At 39.8% G+C, this 23,252-nt stretch overlaps 1 protein-coding gene and 1 pseudogene across 1 annotated transcript in view; one reads left to right on the top strand and one right to left on the bottom strand.

Annotated features, from left to right (window-relative positions):
- Window positions 1-23,252, bottom strand: part of Colec12 (collectin subfamily member 12) — a 178,172-nt gene that overhangs the window by 102,924 nt on the left and 51,996 nt on the right. The gene's annotated exons all lie outside the window — the stretch shown is intronic.
- Window positions 5,970-6,251, top strand: LOC124965811 (acylphosphatase-1-like; annotated as a pseudogene).

The raw sequence follows: 23,252 nt of genomic DNA, 5'->3' as shown, positions 1-23,252 counted from the left end.
TGAGGCTATTGTGAATGGGGTAGTCTTCCTAATTTCTTTTGCAGTGGATTCATTGCTTATGTATAGATATACATTTGATTTATGGGTATTGATTTTATGTTCTGCTACTTTGCTGAATTCATTTATGAGTTTTAAAAGTTTTCTGGTGGAATTTTTTTTGATCTTTGAAATATAGAATCATGTTGTCAACAAATATTGATAGTTTCGAGTTCTTCTTTTCCTATTTGTATCCCTTAAATTTCTTTCATCTGTCTGATTGCTCTGGCTAGAGTTTCAAGGACACTGTTGAATAGAAGTGGTGAAAGAGGGCATCTCTGTCTTGCTCCAGTTTTTAGAGGGAATGCTTTCAATTTTTCTCCATTTAGAATGATGTTGGCCTTAGGCTTAGCATAGATAGCTTTTATAATGTTGAGACATATTCCTACTATCCCTAGTTTTTCTAGTGTTTTGAACATGAAGAGGTGCTGTATTTTTATCAAATGCTTTTTCTGTATCTATTGAGATAATCATATGATTCTTGTCTTTAAGTCTACTGATGTGATGTATTACATTTACTGATTTCCTTATGTTGAACCAATGTTGCATCTCTGGGATGAACCCCACTTGACCACAGTGCACTATCTTTTTAATATTTTTTTGTACGTGATTTGTCAGAATTTTATTGAGAATTTTTGTGTCTATGTTCATCTGGGGTATTGGTCTGAAGTTTTCTTTCCTTGATGTGTCTTTGTCTAGTTTTGGTATCAGGGTGATATTAGCTTTATAAAATGAGTTTGAAAGGGTTCCCCCTTTTCTATTTCATGAAATAATTTGAGGAATATTGGTGTCAATTCTTTTTTGAAGGTCTTGTAGAACTCAACTGAGAATTCATCTGGTCTTGGGCTTTCCTTGGTTGGTAGGCTTTTGATGGTGTCTTCTATTTCATTGCTTGAAATTGATCTGTTTAAATTGTGTCTGTCATCCTGCATCAGTTTGGATAGATCATATGTCTCTAGAACTTTGTGGATGTCTTTGAGTTTTCCTATTTTATTGGAGTATAAATTTTCAAAATAGTTTCTAATTATCTTCTGTACTTCAGTAGTATCCATTGTGCTATTTCCTTTTTCATCATGAATTCTAGTAATTTGAGTTTTCTCTCTCTTTCTCTTTGTTTGGATGGCTAACAGTTTATCAATTTTATTTATTTTTTCAAAGAACCACCTTTTAGTTTTGTCAATTCCAATAAATCTTAAATTTGGTTTTTTCATGTTATCCCATATTTCTTGGAAGTTCTATTCATGGTTTCTTACCATCTTCTCTGTGTGATCAATTTTATTTTTAAGAGTATATATTTTGTCTTCATTGTCTGAGTTTCTGTATTCCAAGTGGTCTAGTCTTTTGGTGATACTTTGTATTGAATTTTTAATTTGGTTTATTATTTCCTTCATTTCGAGGATTTTGGCTTGATCCCTTTCTATAATCTCTACCTTTTTATTGAAGTGATCTTTCACTTCCTGTATTTTCTCTCCAATATCATCCTTTATTTCAAAGATCAACCTAACTATGGATTTTCTTTTATATGTATATATATATATACACATATATTTAGTTGTTGATGGAACTTTATTTTTATTTCTTTATTTGCAATGCTTAGAATCAACACAGTGCCTCACACATACTAGGTAAGTGCTCTACCACTGAGCTACAACCACAGTCCACTAAGTATATATTTTCTAAACTCCTTCTCTGACATTTTTTCTACTGTGTTGTCTATGGATTCTATTGTTGGAACATCTTGGTTTGTTTGAGGTGCTTTGTTCCCTTGTTTTTTCATGTTATTTGTGTGTCTTCTCATCTAGTGGTATGGAGCTGAGGCAGTATAGATTCTACCCAATAGTCTTATAGTGTCCCTCAGCTTCCAGTACCTCACCTTTAAAGGGGTGACCAACATTAACAGCACCCAATGCAAACAATATACCACCTTAAACCAAAAGGCTCCTATTAAGACATTTACAGTTTTGTCACAATAAACAGAAATAAAGTCTTAAATTATTGTCTACAATATAAACAGTAAGTTTGCTAAAAGGGTTTACTGTTTCAAATGATGGACAATGAGGGAACAGAAGTAATGTAAGATGTGATGTTTATGAGGGAGAAGGAGAGAAGATAGAGGTAAATATTTATAGTAAGAGTGAGGGAGGAATTAATAGAGGTTGGCTGTTAGTATGAGAGAAGTGAGAAAGAGAATCCAGGGAGACAGATAAGTGAGGGGAAAAAATATATAGAGTTTTTTTTTTAAGTAAAAACATAAGAATACACAACAAAACTGTAATATGATATTCAGATATCCCATTCCTCAATAAATTGATGCATGGAAAATATGTGGATTCAAAGATGGTAGAGATCAGAGGGGGGGGGTGAAAAAAAGGAAAGTCTCAATGGAAAATTGAATGATTGCCTCTGTTGGCTTTAAAATTTTTTCTCAGCTTCCCTTCTCCACTGATAGGTGGGGTTGTCTGAAGTCTGATGCTAGCTCCAGTCCAGTGGGTGCCAGACCAGTTGAGTGGGTGAGCCAATAGCAAGATGCCCTTACACCCTCTTCCAGTGTTCCCATCCATTGCAGCTGGCCCCTTCTGTCCTTGCGCACTTCAGGACTCACTGGGCTGGAAAGAGCTCAGTTTTCTCTAGTTTCTTCAACCTGTGCTCCCCCCAGGGAACTGCCCCTAGTCTTTAGCTTTCCACAGGCTTGTCAGGCCCAGACTGGTCCACACAAAACCAGCTGCAATCTGATGGACCTGGACTTCAGCCTGCCCAGGCCCTGTCTTGCTGCAGTTCCAAGAACTCAATGCCCTTTCAACTTGCAGAGAGACCACCAGGAATGCACTCATACAAAGGAGAGACCCTGCAAAGAGGCAGCCAGATGGCAGCCACTACTACATGGAGCAGAGAGACCTCAGGTGCAACCAGACCTGCAGGTACCCCAGTGTATCTCCAGGCCCTGGCCTGTGTCCCCAGACCAAGGTGGCCCAGCCCTGAGATGGCAGTTATGGCAGCGGCCAACCTGCAGGCCCTGGCTGGTGTTCCAAGATGGCGGCGGCTGTGAGTAGCCAAACCTGTGGCTACTGTGACAATGGGCTTCCAGGCAACATAGGCAGCAGACGATCCAATGGTGGTTTGCAGGCAGTCTACAGGCTACTGGTGGACCACCAGCAGGAGGACACTGAGTGGTGGGCGATGGGTAGGTGAAAGGTGGGCAATGGGCAGGCAAGAGGAGGGCAAATGGGCAAATGGTGGATGATAGGCTGTGGTCAAGGAGGGACCTGCTCTCATAAGGCAGGGATATGCTGGCAGAGAGTGGGGCGATCACAGTGAACAAATGTGGGGTAAACCATAGGGAATCAGTGGGCAGTGATGACTGCCTTTAGAGAAACAGTATTTCCTCTGTTTGAATCTCAAGTTACAGAGTGACAAGGAATGCAGCTTCCCTCTAGTCTGCCATCTTGGATCTCCAATATACACATCTTAAATGTCTACCAGCTACCTCAGTTCCTCAGGTGTCATAAGCCACACCCATGGGCTTCTGGTGTTTTAACTTTCTGTCTGGTTTCAGATGCCTCCATTCCACCTCTGGATTAAGCTGCAACCCTCCAGGCTCCTAGCTCCCCCAAAAAACTTTTCAAAGTCAAATGTTGTATTCACTATAGTATGTACTTCTTCACCACTGAATATGCATAAAACTGCTAAATTTTTAACTAGATTCTTATTGCTTTTTAAATATATGCCACTGATGTTTTTGCTGACTGTTCTCCTCACTCCACTTTTCCCATAAGCCTGTGGTTCTCATGGCATGATTCTGCACAGTGTGGTGACTTTTAGGAATGCCATGTGTCGCATCACAGCAGAATCAACTCTGCTGAGATCATTTTCAAACCTAGTGTTCACTTCTGTCTCACTTCCCTATGTTGTTCCTAGATTGAATGCTTCTTTGGTAGTCCTTCAAAAGAAGCTGAATGTGCTGAACTACACTAACAGGAGGCTGACAATAAGTAGGATTTATTTCAGTCTAAATTGACTTTTTTCCCTACAAGGAAAAAAAGATAAAGTCATACCACTAAAATGATCGTGCACTTACTATCAATTTTGCTTATGGCAGCTGGTACTCTTCTAAATACAAATGAGAGAGAGAGAGGAGAGAAGAAGAGGGTTAAGTACCCTGAAAGAATATGCCAATGGTTGAAAAGTAGTTCAAAGCCTCATTTGAAAATTCAAGAAATTAAAATTACACAATGTTTCAAAATGCAGTGTTTTCAAAAATATAAACCAATAATGGCTGGTAATAAACCAGAAAGATAAATGTAGTTCACAACTTTTCATGACAGCTCCCCCTAACATCCATAATCAACCATGAACTGGTTTGGAGTCCATGTTTCTAGCACACCTATATTGTATGAACAGCCACTGCTGGCCCATTCTTCCTCCGCAAGACTTCTCTTGACCACTTGGCTCACAAAAGGTCTTTGTCTTTGTCCTGATCAGCTCAGGCTGCCACAGCCTCTGCCTGGTGTCAGGTAGCGAGTGGCCAACTCAAATCTCCACCTCTTCTCTCTAATCACTTCCTGGATCATACTGCTCTCTAAATGACCTTCCCAAAGCACCTATATGAAGTTCACTCAGAACATCTGGGGAGATGTTCTCTAGAGACATCTTCAAGTGATTTTTAATGCAAGCCCCATTCCCACCGAAACCCACTGATTTTTTCCTGACTCAACTCTCATCCTGGCCATCCATATATCCTCCAATTGAGCCAAACTACCTGCCATTCCCAGAATTCCTCTACTTGGCCCCATCTCTAGACCAAAGCTCTTATCATTTGCTTATCTTGGATGTTAATCTGCTCATTCTTGCCTATTTTCTCAACAACTTCAACCACTTCCCTGATTTTGCCTTGGACTGTTTATGTAGCACATACTCGTTTTCTCCCCTAGTGCTCGGGATTGAAGCCAGGGGTGCATACTACTGAGCTATGTCCTTTTTATTTATTTCGAGACAGGGTTTCACTAAATTGCCCAAGCTGACCCCAAAATTTCAATCCTCCTACCCGAGACTCCCAAACTGCTGGGATTTCAGGCATGGGCTACCATGTCCCACTAGCACTTACTCTTGACATTATAATTGTCTTCACTTATACTGCCCCAGTTGGATTCTTAGTTTCTAAAGGACTTCAGCAGCCAAGACCCTCTCTTGCACATAATGAATGTTTTATTACTGTTCACTAAAATGTAATTCAGTAGAACTTCTAATTAGATAAAGGATGAGATTTTAAGATCTTTGGTGTGTAAATATATGTGACACACACACACATTTGGAGTCCCTTTTAATCCACTGGCTTTTTTTCTGATTATCCAGAGGTAGACAAAGCATTCAGAATTTCACTTACTGCAAAAAAAAAAAAAAAAAAAAACTCGGCATATCCAAAATCTGGATAAAAATATACTGAGAAGCCTGCCACACATAAGTTGAAGAAGTTCATTTGTTTTCAAAAGGTAAAAGATACTGGCTATTATTTTGACGGATCAGCCTGAACAATTTCCTGGAGCTTTGCACTTGTTTCTAATAACACATGGCAGAAATTTGGAGTGACATCTAGCCTCTTCCCCTCACACTCCCAGCAAATGCCCGTTAAGGCTCTGATTGTGTTTCTGGCAGTCTGATACTCTTAATAACTTTCACCTTTCCCCTTTCGTCTTCTATGTTCTGTCTCATCTCTGGAGAGAATTTAAGTCAGAATCCGTGACTAATGTGCATAGTACGTCTGCCAGAGTATTGCTATGAAACAAGTAACCTCTGGTTGGCCATCAAATCTGTGTCATAACACTGTTTCTTGGTCAAGTTACTTGGTTCCATTAAAGAGCCCACTTAGTGATTTAAATTCTGCCCAGTGTCACCCATGTGATCCAGTGCCCTGTGGAGAAGGCAAGGAGGGTCTGAACATGGCAGAAGGGAATATCTTGATATCAGTGGGTTATGAAATTTGGGGGCAGGTGCAAGGGGTATTTTTCTGCAGGTACACTCAGGCTGGGGGTAAAAAGCTAGTATTGGTAGGCTGGGTCCAGAACATTGGGGCACAGGAGAAGAACAAGTTCCCAACTCCAAGGTTTATCACATGCAGGGATGAGTTGAGAAGTCCCAAGTGGCACATTTAAAGAGCAAACTTCACAATGAGAAAAGTCATCTTAAAATTGGACTACTCAGATTACCAAATTGTGAAATAATGATCTGAATTTAAGTGTTCCAAGATAAACACAATAGTGTTTTTTTTTGTTTGTTTGTTTGTTTTAATGAATACAGATGGAACTATTCTGTTTCCAATACTAGAATTTGTCAGTAGGCTATTTTGGTCTGGGATATTTGAATGTTACTGTATTTTACATATATGGTGGAAAGATTACAATTGTACACAGCTCTAATCAATAAAAACACATTCGAATTTTTAAAAAAAATCTGCTCCAATAGGCTCTCCTCTACCAGAGGACTAACTAGAGAAAGATTTCAGCTAGGAATCTATTTATTTTGCAGGTAACAAAAGAAAAAAAAAAAGGGACGGGGGACTTTCTGGAATTTAGACTTGGGCTTCTACTCTGTAAATGTAGGTTTTTTCTAGACATTACGTAGATCTCTTGTTCAACTCAGACTTGCAGGCAGCAGGTCCAGCCTACCTGAACCAAAAGCTGCCCCTGGAGGTAGATCAGAAGGAGGTATCTTTGTGGTCTCTCTTTTAACAGCTATGAAGAGTTTTGTACACTCTCTGATGGACTGGTGCACGTTAATCATCCTCCATAAGCAAAAGGAGTTGAGGCCACTGGCCACATTTCACATTTTCTTTGTATGCCTCACTTGGTTGGTAGAGTCACCAACACTGAAGGACACATACTCAATATCTGTCAATTAATTGATTTTGCCATAAAAAGATAAGTAGCACCATACTTGCATTTTTCAGATATTTCTAGCTTATAAACTAGAAATAACCACACCATCTTATGAGCTGGGAACTTTGAAGGTAAGAAGTAATTCTCTGAGAAAGGGTGACACAGACAACGGAGAGAGGAAGGCAGCAGCTGCTGAGAAATTACAGAGCACAGTGGACTGTCTTGGGACAAACCAGGACCTCTCTTACCAGGACCCTATATTTTTAGAGAACAGCTCCATTAAATATTGATGATAGGACTGTGAAGGCCTAGAATTAAATTCCAATCCTGTTTCCATTTTATGGGCTATACAACATAAAAACCAGGGAGGAACATCTGGGCCACTGGGCCACCATGTACATGTTCACAGCTGGAAGAGATCACAGATGACCCAAGTTAAATTAGCTTCAGGGTGGCCACCTGCACAGCATTTCCATTTCTCTAAAATTCTTTCCCCTGCCCATTTTGACCTGTCCCATGACTCTCCACTTAAACTGGATTTTTTTTTCAAGTCTGTTTCTGCAGTCTCTTTTCTCTCTGAACTCTAAAGTGGGTTTTTACTGTGTTGGTAGTGTCTGTGCCCAGGCAGAATGAGAAACATGCAGTTCTGTGCTGAGTCGATAGCTAGTTCTCTCTCTGTAGTGTATTCCTAAGTACAATCAGAAAGGACAGGAAACAACTCCGGGGCTAAAAAGTTTTATTCTAATTTGAATACGTGGCTTGAGTCAACACAGATGGTGCAACTTCATGCAAAAGTATTTGGGCTTTAAGAACAGCCTTTGGAGAAGTCATAGTAATGGCAGTAGCTTGTATTTATTGAGTCCTTACCTGGTGCCCAGAACTTTTCTAAACTCTTTTGCATCTATTAGTTCATTTAATAGACTGTTTGCGTTACAAGTAGAGGTTAGGGGGTGGGAAAAACCCTAACATTTCTCTAACAATCAATAAAACAGATGAAGGAAAGTAGAATTTAAAGCTTTGACCTGTTATCTCATGACACACATATTTCTGAAGAAATATACTTATTGAAAATTTATAGCCTACATACATATGTTACGTGTATATAGTCAATTATAAGTCAGCTCTGAACTCTAGGACATATTTTGAATTTAACCTTTTAAAGAATTATGAAAGGGGTAAGATGACATATGTGCGAGGTTGTCATATAAAAGCCATATTATAAAATAAAATGTAAAAAGTGGAAAGAATTTGATCATAGAAATACCACTGGATATTTAAAAAGCAGACATGAGTGATTTCAGTTGTCATAAAGTCAGATTGCCAACATACACCTCACGCTATTATAACCCAGGCTGATAGATGAACTAATAATTTTCTTTTTCTAACTCTTGTCTTCCAAGTTGATAGCTGAGCTCAAATATTAAGTGGTACTATATCATGGAGCTAAAATTCATTCCAAATTTTAATATCCTCGATATTTCTGCCAACTATTTATTATTTTCAAACATTGAGATCTTAAGTGAATATTTGCATTTTATGTCCAATACTTCAAAGATTTATACATGGAGTGTAGCTGCACTTTATGAAAAAAGAAGACATATCAGAAATATGATATAAGATACAAAATTCAAAGTCCACAATTCCCAATGACCCCCAAATCTAAAAGTGTTCATTGGATCTCTTTTAACAGCCACAGAAGAAAGAAAACCAGATTTGATGTCAGGGGATGAGTCCCTCGTAGTGGGAAGTTAAAGGAACAATGGGAAGGAAGGAACCATAAACAAAGGGAGCAGGAATAACAATTTTGGATAGGGCCTGTAACATGCCAGATCTGACTGGAACATGCTCAAGAGCCAACTCAAATGTCTGTCTCTCTTTCCTCTGACAGTGCCCTACCTTTAAGAAACCAACTGCATCCCATCAGTCTTCATGTAGAAGTCCACAGCGTTACATTCCTCACTATTTAATAATTACGTGTTTCCATGTCTGCTTTTTCCTAAAAGCCATAAACTCCTGAAGATATTCTTCATTTTATTCATGGTTACCATCCACATGCCTTATACCAACCAAAATGGCCCATTACCTTCAAAGCTCACTAAGAATATGGGGATGGGTGAATAAATAAATGAATGAGTGAATGAGAAAAGGTGTCTAGGACAGCAAGAGAAAGAAAACCTAGAACACACACACACACACACACACCAAAAATACCTGGATCCTAACTAATATCCACAACAATCCAAATTTGCTAAACTTCATGATTTCTAGAAACATGGATTTTTTTTTACTGTTCCAATTCATTTATGACATTTGCTGGGATATAATTCACATAACTATAAAATTAACCTATTTCAAACCAAAACCACAATGAGATATCGTATCACACCTGTTAGAATGACTATTACTAAACAAAACAAGAGACAATGTGTTGGGGAGGATATGGAGAAAGGGAACCCTTGTACCTTTCTGGTAAGAATGTAGAATGGTGCAGTCATTATGAAAAACAGTGCAGAGGGTTCTTAAAAAATCATAAATGGAACTACTGTATGATCCAGCAATCCCACTTCTGGGTACATAGCCAAAGAAAAGTAAATCAGTTTCTCAAAGAAATATCTACACTCCCATTTCATTGCAGAATTACTCACATTAGCCAAGATATGGAAACAACCTAGTATGTGTGAATGGATGAATGGTACACAATAGAATATCATTCATCCATTCTTACTTTACCACTGCTATCCATTATAGTTTCTTGTTAGCTTGAGTATATAAAGAAAGATATTCTTTGTTTCAAAGTCAATTTTTATTGGGATATATTCACAGCAAAAGGAAAATATAAACATTAAAAAGAAATGGACACCATTTTGGTTGGTGTGGGTATGTGGACAGGGTCCTCCTTATAAGAGTGCCCTAAACCAGAGTCTAAGCCAGAGAGAGTGAGGATCATGACTGCCTTGCTAACTGTACATACTCAACATCACACAGTATGAGGAACACTTCCAAAGGATTAAGCTCAGTGTTTTCCAAAGTATGTTCTTTGAAATAGTTCCAAAGATGATTGGAAAACTGTCTCTTGATCACCTAAGTGGCATAGCATGACTTTCTTTGGAGATGGACAAGATGTATAGTCCTTTAGAGTAGGCTCCACTCTAAAGGAGCCTATTTAGCTTGGTCTAACCTAACATTTCCCCAAATCACCTGTGACGGCAAGTGGTTTAAAACCAAAACTCAGGTATCTGATGGAGGTGATAAAATCTAAGATTTGTAAGAAAAATAAATATATTAAGGGGTCAGAACAATTATACAACAAACATTCATTGAACAGCTACTCTATGTCAGATACTCAGGATGAAGATAAAGGAGGCAAAATTTTTCTTGTCAAGGTTGGCATTACAGAGTCTACAAAACAGACAAGTGTAACTAGAATGACTGATAAAATGAATGGCATAGTAAAAGTATGTAACAGGTGATCGTCAAGTACCAAAGAGGAGGCGCCCAAATCTGCCAGGGAGAGACAAAGTGGCAGAGACAGGCAACGCTTAAATTGAGTCTTGAATTACATGTCTTGGCTGTCTAAAGTCTCTTCCACATTATTATTCTGATTTATTTTACCACTTCACTCTCTTAAAATGAAGTTATAAAATTTACTTTAAAAATTGCTTCTGAGTCGGGCATGGTGGTGCACATGTCCAATCCCAGCAGCTTGTGGGGCTAAGGCAGGAGGATCACATATCAAAGCCAATCTCAGCAACTTAGCAAGGCCCTCAGCAATTTAGCAAGACCCTGTTTCAAAATAAAAACATAAAGAGAGCTGGGGATGTAGCTCAGTGGTTCAACACCCCTGAGTTCTTAATATTGCTTCTGATGAGCACTACTGAGGAACAGAGAATGGTTAGATTAGGGATAAGAATTTCTGAGTCCAAATCCAAAGTTGTATTCCCCCATGCTAGGGACATAGGAGTCATCAGAACTTTACAGAGAGAGGTTACAAAAGTGAGGGATAAAAGGTGGTATCTTCTTTCCTCCACTTTTCTACTGTGGCTCTCTGATTTTCCACCTCCATAATATTTCGGAAATGGGTCATAAATTCAAATCTTCCATTGTGATGTCTGCAGAGGACATTAGAATCTTCCTCTTCAGCCCTAAGCTCTTTGTAGGTGGGTCCAGTTCTGTGGCTATTTCCACTTGGAAATCTCATCAACATCTACCCTCTAACTGATCATGTAAAACAACACCATCTCCCCAAATGAGGCTTTCTCCTCGGGACTCTGGCTTTCTAAAGACACCACTCTTCTCTTAGCAAATATGATCGAGGTTAGAACATTCAGAGGTTTCTCTGTTGCCTCACTTCACCCACACTCATTCACTCATACTCATTCTGCATTTTGACTCTCATTTCATTCCTCTTTTTTTTTTTTCAGACTGGGGATTTAACCCAGGGGTGCTTTACCCCTGAGCCATGTCCTCAGCCCTTCTTATTTTTTTATTTTGAGACAGGGTCTTGCTAAAAGTTGCTTAGACCTCAATAAGTTGCTGAGGCTGGTCTCAAACATTTGATCCTCCTGCCTCAGCCTCCCAAGTCACTGGGATTACACCATGCCCCGATCATTCCATCCTTCTCTTTGTTGCCACTGCAGACTCCCTAGCTTCAGTCTGACGTGCTGACCTTAAACAAGGTAATAACAACAGAATACCTCACAAGTACTCCTGAACCTTTCCTTTCTTCAGTCTATTTTACACACTGCAAATGAGCCCATGCTTCTAAAACAGAAGTTCTACAAGCTAAGTATCCCTTATCTAAAATGTTTAAGACCAGAAGTGTTTCAGATTGTAGGTTTTTTTCAGATTTTGGAACATCTGCAAATACAGAATGTAGTATCTCGGAGATGGAATCCAAGTCTAAACATAAAATTCATTCATGTTCCAGATACCCCTTATTCACACAGTCTGAAGGTAATTTTTTTGTTGTTGTTCTTTAATATATTTTTTTTAGTTGTAAAAGAACACAATGCTTTTATTTATTTATTTTTATGTGGTGCTGAGGATGGAACCCAGTGCCTCACACATGCTAGGCAAGCGCTCTACCACTGAGCCACAACCCCAGCCCCCTTGAAAGTAAATTCATGCAATATTGTTTGTGCACTTGCATATTGACTGTGGGCCATCACATGAGGTCAGGTATATAATTTTCCCCTATGGCACTGTCACCTCTCAAAAATTTCTAATTTTGAAGTGTCTTGGATTCTGGATTAGGGAAATTCAGTCACCTTTCATCAGGTGACAACATCCAGGCTTTCTCAGCCCCTCTCCAGTGATTCCCTTGGCCCATCCTGGCCTTAGGAATCAAAGTATAGGTAGAGAGCCTACCTCTGGAACCCGGCTGCCATGATCTTGGGTGAGCCTGGCCTGACAGAGTTGCTGGGGGGCCTGAATAAGAAAACCTGGGCCCACGCTTAGCCCCGTCCAGGACTCAGCACCCTCAGTAAGGGAGGCTTAAGTTTTAAGTTGCTAGGTTTTGTGTTCCTTGCTCTTGGCATACACCGCAGTTTTATGTGAATTCAACTTTCATCTTGCTTCTGAAATTGTCAGCATTTCAGCTCAAAGGGAGCTCTGCTTTCTCCAAACTCCTAGAACCCTTCTCCCAGCTCCTCTACACAGTGATGAATTCACCTGTCTCAAAGCTGGAAGTCCCTGCAAGGGTTTATTTGGTTCAAACACCTGCTAGCAAGAGTAATCTTTTCTTACTAACAAAAATTAAGGCTGTCTCATATACAGTCCTGATTGGTCACTAACATTCCAAGCATATGTTCATATATATATACATATATATATATGAAAAATATTTATTCTGCATATACATGCTTTCTTTCCAACTACTTTGTAAGTTATTAAAGAACAAAACTCTCCTAATTTTCCCACAGCACCTGACAAAGTATGTACTTAATGAGTATTTAACTGACTTTACCCTTGGCTTCAACTGCAAGCCTGCATTCATTCCCTCCACCCAATGGTGTAGGGAGAGGAAGGACTGTGGAGATCCATCAGGATCCATCAGGAAGCAAAGAGTTAAGTTACCATGGAAAAGAGAAGGCCAAGAATAAAGGAGAGTACTCTTCCAACTTTTCAATCATACATCCTTATCAGAAACAAAGTAATGAGTATCATTCCATATGTATATATCAATTTGTAAATTATATATATACACTATGTTGATCAATACATTAAAGTGTATTATAACTTGTCTCTTTTTTCAGATTTTAAAAAACATGTTTATACTACACTTTGGAGATCACTGGGATAGAGTCTAGAATCTACAGTTAGAGGCTGGTCCAGCAACAGGTAAAAATGCTGACATAATTGAAGTTAAACCTAAAGCTAATATCCCATTTGTATAGTCAATAAAACTATGCAAATGAGAAAATATGAGCCCATATGTACATTGCAGCATAGTATAAGTAGTTTTCATGAAACTAATTTAATGCTGACATATGATATTCCCAGAAGTAGCTTCCAATTCTGACATTGTCAATATTTAGAGTGAAATTTTTATGAAATATAAGAAAGAAAGTGGGCTAGAGGAAATAGAAAGAGAAAAGGTTAAAATGTAGCTATGAAACAAGAAAACTATCTTCCTCCAATGTGAAAACAACTTTGGTTTTGCTTTGTCTTTTTTTATTTTTTTGGTACTGGGGATTGAACACACTGAGCTACATCCCCAAGCCTTTTTATATTTTATTTTGAGACCAACTCTTGCTACGTTACTTAGGGCCTCACTAAGTTGTTGAGCCTGGTTTTGAACTTGTGATCCTCCTGTCTCAGCTTCCCTGAGGGTCTGGGATTACGGGCGTGTGCCACTGCGCCTGGCTAAAACAACATTTTTATTCGAAAAAAATATGTATTTATATATAAATGAGATAGAGACACAATATTTCCATATTTCTTAAAGAAATTTAGAGTTGCCAGAAAAAATAAGTTCAGATCATCCCTGGGGTTCTCAAAACCCTGGTAACTGCAGTTTTCTAAGGGGTGTGCATGATATGATCACATACACAGTGCTTTTCCACATCAAAAAAAACTACTTCATCGAGAAAACTAGTCAGTTTTTTTTTTTAATGTTTTGTGTTTATTTTGTCAGCTTAAGCTCTTCCTATTTAAGATTCTTTTGTGTTATTTTAAAATGGAGTTCAGGTCTGACTCATTGCCCTCCGCCTACGGCATTCACAGTTCATTACTCCCCATTGAAAATTACTTTCCTGTATGACATTTGGCGCTCTTTGGCAAATATCTAACAAAATAATCAAACGTGACCAGGGCAATGGTTTTCACATGGAGAACGTAATGAAATGAGAGCCAGAGAGTGCAATAACATGCACTTGTTCTTTGAATGTGGCACAAAGTATACCTCAGCAGAATTCCGTTCAGTGTGGATTTCAGAGATCCCTGGAAAAAACATTATCAATCTCTCCTAGGTTATAGCTACCATCTCTCAACCTGGCTCCTAGTAACTTGCAAACGACGCCTACATTGTAATTTAAGATCTCATTCATTTGCACTCCAATTATTCAAAATTCTGCAATTCTGACGTGGTGGACCTTACATGTATCTTTCTTGGACATGATCCTTTTACTGAGATCTCACTCCCAGACTATACATTTCGCCTCTGAAGTGTAAAATGCTATGGTTTTTAGTCTACTCGCAGAGTTGTACGACGACCATTACAATCAATTTTAGAGCATTCTCAGCATGCCAAAAGGAAATTCCACACCTGTCAGCAATCCCCCAAGCCCCAAGTGCTAATCTGCCTTTGGTCTCTATAAATTTACCTGGGCTGCATATTTCACAGAAATGGAATCATGTGATATGTGGTCTTTGGGGTTTAGTTTCTTTCACGTGGCATAATATTTTCAGGTTCATCCATGTTGTATCAGAACTTCATTCTGTTTTATGACCAAATAACATTCCATTGTATGGATATGCCCCATTATATTGATCATTCATTAATCAATTAGACATTTAGGTTGCTTTCACTTTTTGTTTATCATGAATAATGTCCAAGTTTTTTTTAATGTGAATTCATGTTTTCACTTGTCTTCTATACATACCTAGGAGTGGAATTATAGGGCCAGATTGAAATTCTATATTCAATTTGAAGAAATACTCAAACTGTTCTGAGACTTATCTTTTTTTATCTATGTAAACAACTTTTTGTGAACAAATTTGTGACGTGAACAAGAATGCACAAAAGGAACATTCTTTTTCTAAAACAATTCCAAACCTATCAAAGTTTCATTACTATCTACATGAAATAATTATTTTGCTAATTGCAAAAATACTGTTTTATTAAAAAGAAGTCCGATTGACCTTAATGTGCCCTGCAACATTTTGTCAGCGGTTCATTGAGCACTCCTAAAATAAACAAAAAGACATGTATGTCATCTACATTTTCCATCTGACTTTTCCCTAATCATCCTGAATTATTCTACTCGTTTGTCTTCAGAATTTAAGAGTCCCGAGGCATATAAACATACTAACAGGTTTTCTTAACAGTTTACCTTGAGTATAGTTTGGATTTAGAATGTCGTCTATAGGTCCTTGTGTTTTAAAAAACTGAGTTCCCAGTCCATTGTCCTATTGTGAAGTGTTGAAACATTTAAAAGATGGGGCTTAATGCAAGGAAGTTGGGTCATTGGGGGTGTGCCCTTGAAGGGGATATTGGGACCCTGGCCCCTTCCCGCCTCTCTCTTTACTTCCTGGCCACCATGAGGTGAGTCAATTGCTCTACTACATACTCCACCCCACCAGGATACCCCAGCAAAGGCCTATAGCAACAGGGTCAATTGATCATGAACTGGAACCACTGCAACTATGAACCAAAATTAACCTTTCCTACTTTTAAGTAGATTGTCTCTGGTATTTTTTTATAGTAACAGAAAGCTGGCTAACACACCTTGAGGGTTTACTACCACCTTAATAGTTGTTTTTGATCATTTATACCACTTAATTTATGTTCAAGATGCAAACTGTTTATGGACTTCTCTGGTTCATGCAATGGAAGGGAGTGATGTCATTCTACAAATTACATGGCCTTTAAATCAGAGAGTCACATGTAGAATCCCTTCCTATTAAAGGCTGTGTTGTACAAATTTACTCTGTGGTCATTTGCAAATGATCCATGCAGTCAGACTTTCCTTGGCTTATATAACCTTAGTTAACCAACAAACAAGTATTTTCTAGTAAATTCCCATTCCTATACATAATTCAGGGTCAAATGGTGGTACTATTAGAGAAATATTTGTGTCAGTAGCACCTTGCTACAAAGGAAGATACCTTGCTTGCTAAGCAGGATCTGATTTCATCAGAGCCATTCAGATATCTGCCCACTTTCCTCTGGGGCAGCATGGGCCTCCTCTGTTTCTGAGGAGATAGTGAGAAAACAGAGTAGCCTACCATTTCTGGAAATTCATCCACAGTTCCCACTTGGTATGCTGAACAGAGGCCACCCACTCTGGTTTCTTGAATAGAAACTGACTACTTTGCCAGACCGAGTGAAACAGATCCACCATAGAGGCACTTGAGGAAAATGGTAGTTCATGACCTCAGTGTGCTGAGAAGCTAGCATAGTGCTCTTTATGAGCCACTGTAAAAAGTGGGATGGAATAATCCCAGTTTCTCCTTTGGTGGAGCTCACCCCTTCGCTGACGACATAACCAGTTACGAGTACTTGGATCTTTTACTAATACATAGTGAAGGCAAAGGTAAAACTATTAAATTATAAGTCGTGTCCTCTCTGGTCTAACTAAATATAAAGCTACGATTGTTCCCCTAATAGCGAAATAAATCAAGGATGTAATCATATGGGGAGGAAAAACCATAACTTTCACTTTTGGTAATGGTCACTTTGAGAACTCTTCAAAAACAGCCAGCAGTCAAGGTAAATTGTAACTTTGGTGGGGGGAAATCTGACTTTTGGGAATAGTGGGCGTGAAAATACATATCCCAAAAGTTCCATGGGAAACGCTGTACTCCTGAGACTGAAAAACAATAGTTCTGCTGCTTTCAAATACCCAAAGTGCTAGCCACAAAGTTTGTCTTTCTCTAGAGCCTGTCTGATCAGTGCCTTTGTGTCTCTCTTGAAAATATTATTTTTTTGTAGTAATCTTTTTTGACCACTTTGTCATCATCATGGGATAAACACAGTAGAGTTTCCAAAATGAAAACCAGGGAGGTTGGGGTTGAAGAGATAAAACATGGTCTGATACTGCAATCTTTGTGTTGGCAGAACACCACTGTAGTAGAACTCGGTTTGGCAAACCCTTGTGCAAAAATAGGACCCTTGACTTAAGACACAGTATAAACATACTGACTTCCTAAAGTCCTCAGTGGGTATGTGGTGAAAAAATTCTTGGACCCAGCCTCTGCTATGTAAAACTTCATTAACTTGAAATGTGATTTTTCTATTCTAATGCTTTTGCATAATACATGGGCAGCTCTAATCCCATCCTCCTGCCACAAAATTCATAATTATTATCCAAATTCCTAGGGAGTCCAAAGGGGAAATGGTATTCAAAAGAACCAACCGCTGGTGGACTTGAATAAAATGAAATGTCTGTGGGGCCAATTAGGTTGTCAGTGGATAAAAACAAGCATAAATTAGAGCAATTAAGTAAATATAAATGATCAAAAGGAATTTGTGGAGAGACTTTTTTTCAACAGACTCTTTTCCATGATACAGGTACAAAAACCATTTTAATGAGTTTGAAAATTTTTTTAAATGTCTACACTGTACCTAAACCTCAAGAAAATAAAACAATGCCTTCTGTTCTATCGTATGAAGGAATGAATGTAATGGTTCTTTTCTTTCTTTGTTTTTAATGGCACTGGGGGTTGAACCCAGGGGCACTCTACCACTGAGTTCCGTCTGCAGTCCTTTTTTATTTGAGGTCAGGATTTCACTAAGTTGACAACACCCATCCTCAAAGTTGCAATCCTCCTGCATCCGTTTCCTAAGTTGCTGAGACAATGGTTTCTTTTCAAAAGTTATTTTCATTGAAAGAATATCGCACATTCAATAAATTCACACATAGTAAAAAGAATTGCTGGGGATGGTGCTGTAGCTCAGTGGTAGAACATTTGGCTAACATGTGCAAGGTCCTGAGTCTGATCCCCAGCAGAGAAAAGAAGAAGAGAGAACTGGTGGACAGATACACAAAACGAGGTCATTTTTCTGTTTGTAAAGAAATGACATCTGGAAAGAGAAGGGAAATACTATTTACTTGAATCATCTCTTTCATTGAAATCATACTGAAATTTATGTAATAAAAATGGAAATTTTTAAAAATGTCAAATAGACATCTGCTATGGTCTGGATGTTTGTGTCCCCTCCAAAACTCATGTTGAAATTCAATCCCCAATGCAACAGTATTAATGGGTGGGGCCTTTAGGTGGTGATTAGACCCTGAAGTCTCCACCCTTACAGACTGAATTAGTACCTTATAAAAGGTCTGGAGGGAACAAACAAGAACCTTCCTTGAATGGATGCAACAAGAAGGCCCTAACCAGACACTAAATGCGGGTGCCTTGATGTTGGAACTTCCCAACCTCCAGAACTGGGAGAAATACATTTCTATTCTTAATAACTTATCCAGTCTCAAGTGTTTGGTTACAGTAGTACAGACAGAGTAAGATAACATTTTTTTAAAATCATTGATTTGTATCTAGGTACAGTAGACTTTTTCTAAATTACACATTTCTGTAGATTGTTATAGCAAGTGAGCATTATTTAAATAAACAGGAAAAAGAAAGTTAGCTTAAAAAAAACAACTCTAAGTGAGAAATTTTCTTGGAGGCTGGGTTGAAGGAAACTGCATTCTTCTTGTTTACACTCTAAACTGGAGACAAACATCAAAAGTACCAACCTTTGTTTTGAAGGACACCAGCACTGTAGTGTAAACCAACTCAGAAATGCAAAGAGTTGCTTCGTGGACCACATCATGAAGCTTCCTGAAGCAAATTCTCTCTCCCAGGGACTCTCCTTCTGGATCATTTCCTAGAGTGTGGGAATGATGCTTCACAGCCATGGAGGGGTGCCACTCAGGTCTCCCCCACTCAAGAGATACCCAGCAGCAAGAGAAGCAGAGTTGACTGACAGCCTCTGGTGGCTGCACCTTCAGGGTCTGCCACAGTGATTCCTGCTGAGGCCTCAGTTTCCCGGGTCTGCTCCCAACCAATGACTCAGCATGTCAAGGTCACTAGATCCGGGTCATTTTCTGCCCAATACAGAATCTTTCTCACAGGCAACTTGTACACAGCATCTGACTGAGATTTCCTCAGAGGTGCTCTGCAGTCTGAGTCTTCCTCCCCTGTCTTCTTCCTTCCTCCTGCCTTGTCAAAGCAGTCAGAGCTGCCTCCCAGTCTGAGGCTCTCCCAGGTAGCTTCAGTTCCCTCACCCCAGTATCTTCCACAGGCAATCCCACTGCTGAGTCTCTTGCACTTCATATTCTGTCTTGGCTTCTGCTTTCTAGATGACCCAAACTAACAACACCACCTTGAGCTCCAACCTGCACTCTGGGTGAAAGAGGTTGCGAGGCTGGCCTTGGAATACCTGTGGCAAACATGCAGATCTTAAAATGAGACTGTCTGGGCCACTTCAAAGCAACTCAGACTCTCCTGCTCAGACCAGACTTCCCCTGTCTGCTGCAAAGGAGTTCATAGTACCTCAAAGCAAAGGCATTCAGAGTACCTAGATACAAATCCTGGTTTCGTTCTAGCCAAGAAGTGGTCTTCTTCTTTAAAGTGTATATACTCAGAAACTATGTACCATTTTTAAAATATAATGTTTTTGACAATAATATTACTTTTAAAAAACTTCCATTGGGATATTTCTTATTTAAAAAGCCCTTTCACCAGGCTGGGGTGTAGCTCAGAAGTGCAGTGTTTGCCTAGCATGCATGAGGACCTAGGTTCAATTCCCAGCACCACAAAAGAAGAAAAGAAAAGGAATAACAAAAAATCATTTCACTTATGTAACTTTATTTAATCCCCTTTTATTCTCATGTCACTCTCGTATGCTGGATAAATCATTTGTGTGTAGAAGAGTAATGAAGAAATTATGCATTGATTGCCTTCCCTTGCATTAGCAGACATTTGTGTTACATAAAGGGACAATACTGACACAGAACAAAATCACAGATTAAAATACAAGGACTTCCTTTATTAAAACTCCTCTTCTGGGGCTGGGGATATAGTTCAGTAGGTAGAGTGCTTGTCTAGCATGCACAAGGCCCTGAGTTCAAATCCCCAGCACCACTGGGCAAAACAAAAAAACAAAAAAACAAAAAACTCCTCTCTTGTCTTCTGTGACAACAGTCTCCTGGTTCTCTTCCCACCTCTGGGATTCCTGTGGTTTTAATATGGTTTACACCCTCTGAAAACTCAGGTTGAACTTGAACCCCCCGTGTGCAGCATTAAGAGGGTACAAAATAAACTTGACCATGGTACTCAGAGGTGAGCCTTTGGGAGGTAATTAGGAAAACAGGAGGTCATCAGCGAGGAGTCCCCCTGATCGCGTACTGATGGCTTTATAAGGAGAGACACCAGAAGACACACACACACACAAAATATGCTCCATGTCTCTCTCTTACCTTGGGATGCCCTGACTGCCTTGGGACTCTGTCAGCGAGAGGGCCATCAGCACATATAACCCCTCACCCTTGGACCTCCAAAACCGTGAGCCAAAATCAACCTCTTATAAAGTTCCCTAGCCTTGCCAGGCATGGCAGCACAAGCCTGTAATCCCAGTGGCTTGGGAGGCTGAGGCAGGAGGATGGCAAGCTTGAGGCCTGCCTCAGCAACTTAGAGAGGCCCTAAGCAATTTAGCAAGACCCTGTCTCAAAATAAAAAATAAACAATAGGCTGGGGATGTGGCTCAGTGGTTGAATGCCCCCTGGGTTCAATCCCTGGTTCCAAAAAAAAAAACCAAAAAGTTGCTTAGCCTCAGGTCTTTCATTATAGCACAGGAAACTAATATAAGGATCGTCCCTTTTCAATCTGTTTCACTGGATCATCGTCCTCAGCCCACCTCTCTTAAGTGGGCATCTCCTAGAGTTCTACCTTTGATCCCTCTCCTCGTCTCCTGACTGTTCCATGAAGATCATATCCTCCCTCACAGCTTTCTCTCTCACATACATTCTGCCCATTTCCCTTCCTGTGGGTTTGATTTATTTATTTATTTAGGTACCGGGAATTGAACCCAGGGGCACTTAACCACTAAGCCACATCCCCAGTTCTTTTTTTTATTTTTAATTTTGAGATAGGGTCTCACTATGTTGCTTAGGGCCTCAGTAAGTTGCTGAGGCTGGCTTTGAAATTATGATCCTCCTGCCTCAGCCTCTCGAGCCACTGGGGTTACAGGTGTGTGCCATTGTGCCTGGCATCTGTGGATTTTACTCACATTTTACAGACCACTGTCCATTTCCACCTAGGTGCCAGGGTACTAGTGGTAGATGTCAGAATGTTACCTTATTTGGGAAAAGAACCTTTCCAGATGTGATGAAGTTAAGGATTCTGGGATGGCAAGATCCTCCTGGAGTATCTGGGTGGTCTCTAAATGGAATAGTGCATGTCCTTGGCGGGGGGTGGAAGGAGATTTGAGAGGCACACTGGGGCAAGGGCAACAGGACCACAGGGGCAGTGACTGGGGTGACGCCCGAAGACTGAAGGAGGCCAGCAGCCGCCGAAAGAGGGAGAGACAGCAGTAGGTTCTTCCCCGGGGCCTTCGGAAAGAACCAGCCTTGCGGACACTGCCTTTGGCCCAATGAAGATGATTTTGAACTTCTGGCTTTCAGAACTGTGACAGAATAAATTTTCTGTCATTCTTATGCCACTGAGTTTTTGGTGACTTGTAAACAAAAGCCACAGGAGATCAATATGGTACTAGATTTAATTTCCTAGGTCGGCACTGTTGATGCCACATCCTGAAAGCACCATCAACTAGGTGAACAACAGAAATTTATCCTCTTACAGTTCTGGAGACTGAAATTCAAGGTGGAGGTGCTGGCGGGCTTGGTTCCTTCTTAGAGCTGTGGTGAATCATCTGTTCCACAACGCTTCTCGGCTGCCCGTGGTTTTCTGCATTCTTCCATTTCGGCTGCATCGCCCTGACCGCTGCCTTCCTCTTCCCTTGGTGTCCCCTTGTGTACGTGCCTCTAGGTTCAACTTTCTCCTTTAGAAGGACACAGTCCTATTGGATTAGGGCCCACCCTAAGACTTCATAGAACATAACCTGATCATCTACAAAGATTCCACTCCTGAATAAGGTCATATTCACAGATACTGAGCGGTAGAGTACTTTGGGGTGACAAAATTCAACCCATAACTTCAGGCTCAACAAGCACAAAACAATTTAAGATCCTTGTAAAGATGTTGCTCTCCATTTGACCCAGCTATCCCACTCCTCAGTTTATACCCAAAGGACTTAAAATCAGCAAACTACAGTGACGCAGCCACATCAATGTTTACAGCAACTCAGTTCACCATAGCTAAACTATGGAATCAAGCTAGATGCCCATCGACAGATAAATGGATAAACAAACTGTGGTATATATACACAATGGAATATTATTCAGCCTTAAAGAAGAATGAAATTATGGTATTTGTAGGTAAATGGAGGAGCCTTGGTTCCTTGTTTTCTGCTGAATGGCATTCAATCCTGCTTATTTTGCCTGCTCCAAATGGATTGGCTTTATTGGTTCCTCCTCTGCAGCTAAGGCCTTTAAATTAAAAGTTCAAGTCCTTATTATCTGGGCTATTCAATACACTCTTCTTTTTTTAATTTTAATATGGGGATCGAACCCAGGGGCACTTTACCACTGAGCCACATCCCCAGTCCTTTTTATTTTTTATTTTGAAACAGTCTCACTAAGTTGCTGAAGCTGGACTTGAACTTGCTATCCTCCTGCCATAGCCTCCAAGCCACTGGAATTACAGGTATGCACCACAGTGCCTGGCTTCAATAGACACTTAACTGGTCTCCAGCAGCTAGTCTTGCCCTTCTCACATTTGTCCGCCTATCTTCTGAGCTCTTTAAATACAGGGCCTCTGTCTCACTCACCTTGGAATCTCAATGGGCTCACAGTGCCTGCCTGTCATGCAGAGGATACTCAGCAAACGCTGATTACTGAATCTGTTCAAGAAATTGCGTTACATACATGTCTACAAACTATGCCACCTGGAGACATTCCTGGAATTTGGAAATAAACTCCTTTATTGAAACAAATATTATAATAGTATTTCTTAGAATGAGATTTTACCAACAAATATTTCACTTTCATACAAGGTATACCTCAAGTC

This window comes from Sciurus carolinensis, chromosome 15 (genome assembly GCF_902686445.1).
Source record: "Sciurus carolinensis chromosome 15, mSciCar1.2, whole genome shotgun sequence".
Classification (NCBI taxonomy): domain Eukaryota; kingdom Metazoa; phylum Chordata; class Mammalia; order Rodentia; family Sciuridae; genus Sciurus; species Sciurus carolinensis.
Note: the sequence above shows the minus strand (reverse complement) of the source record. Positions and strands in the feature narration are given on the sequence as shown.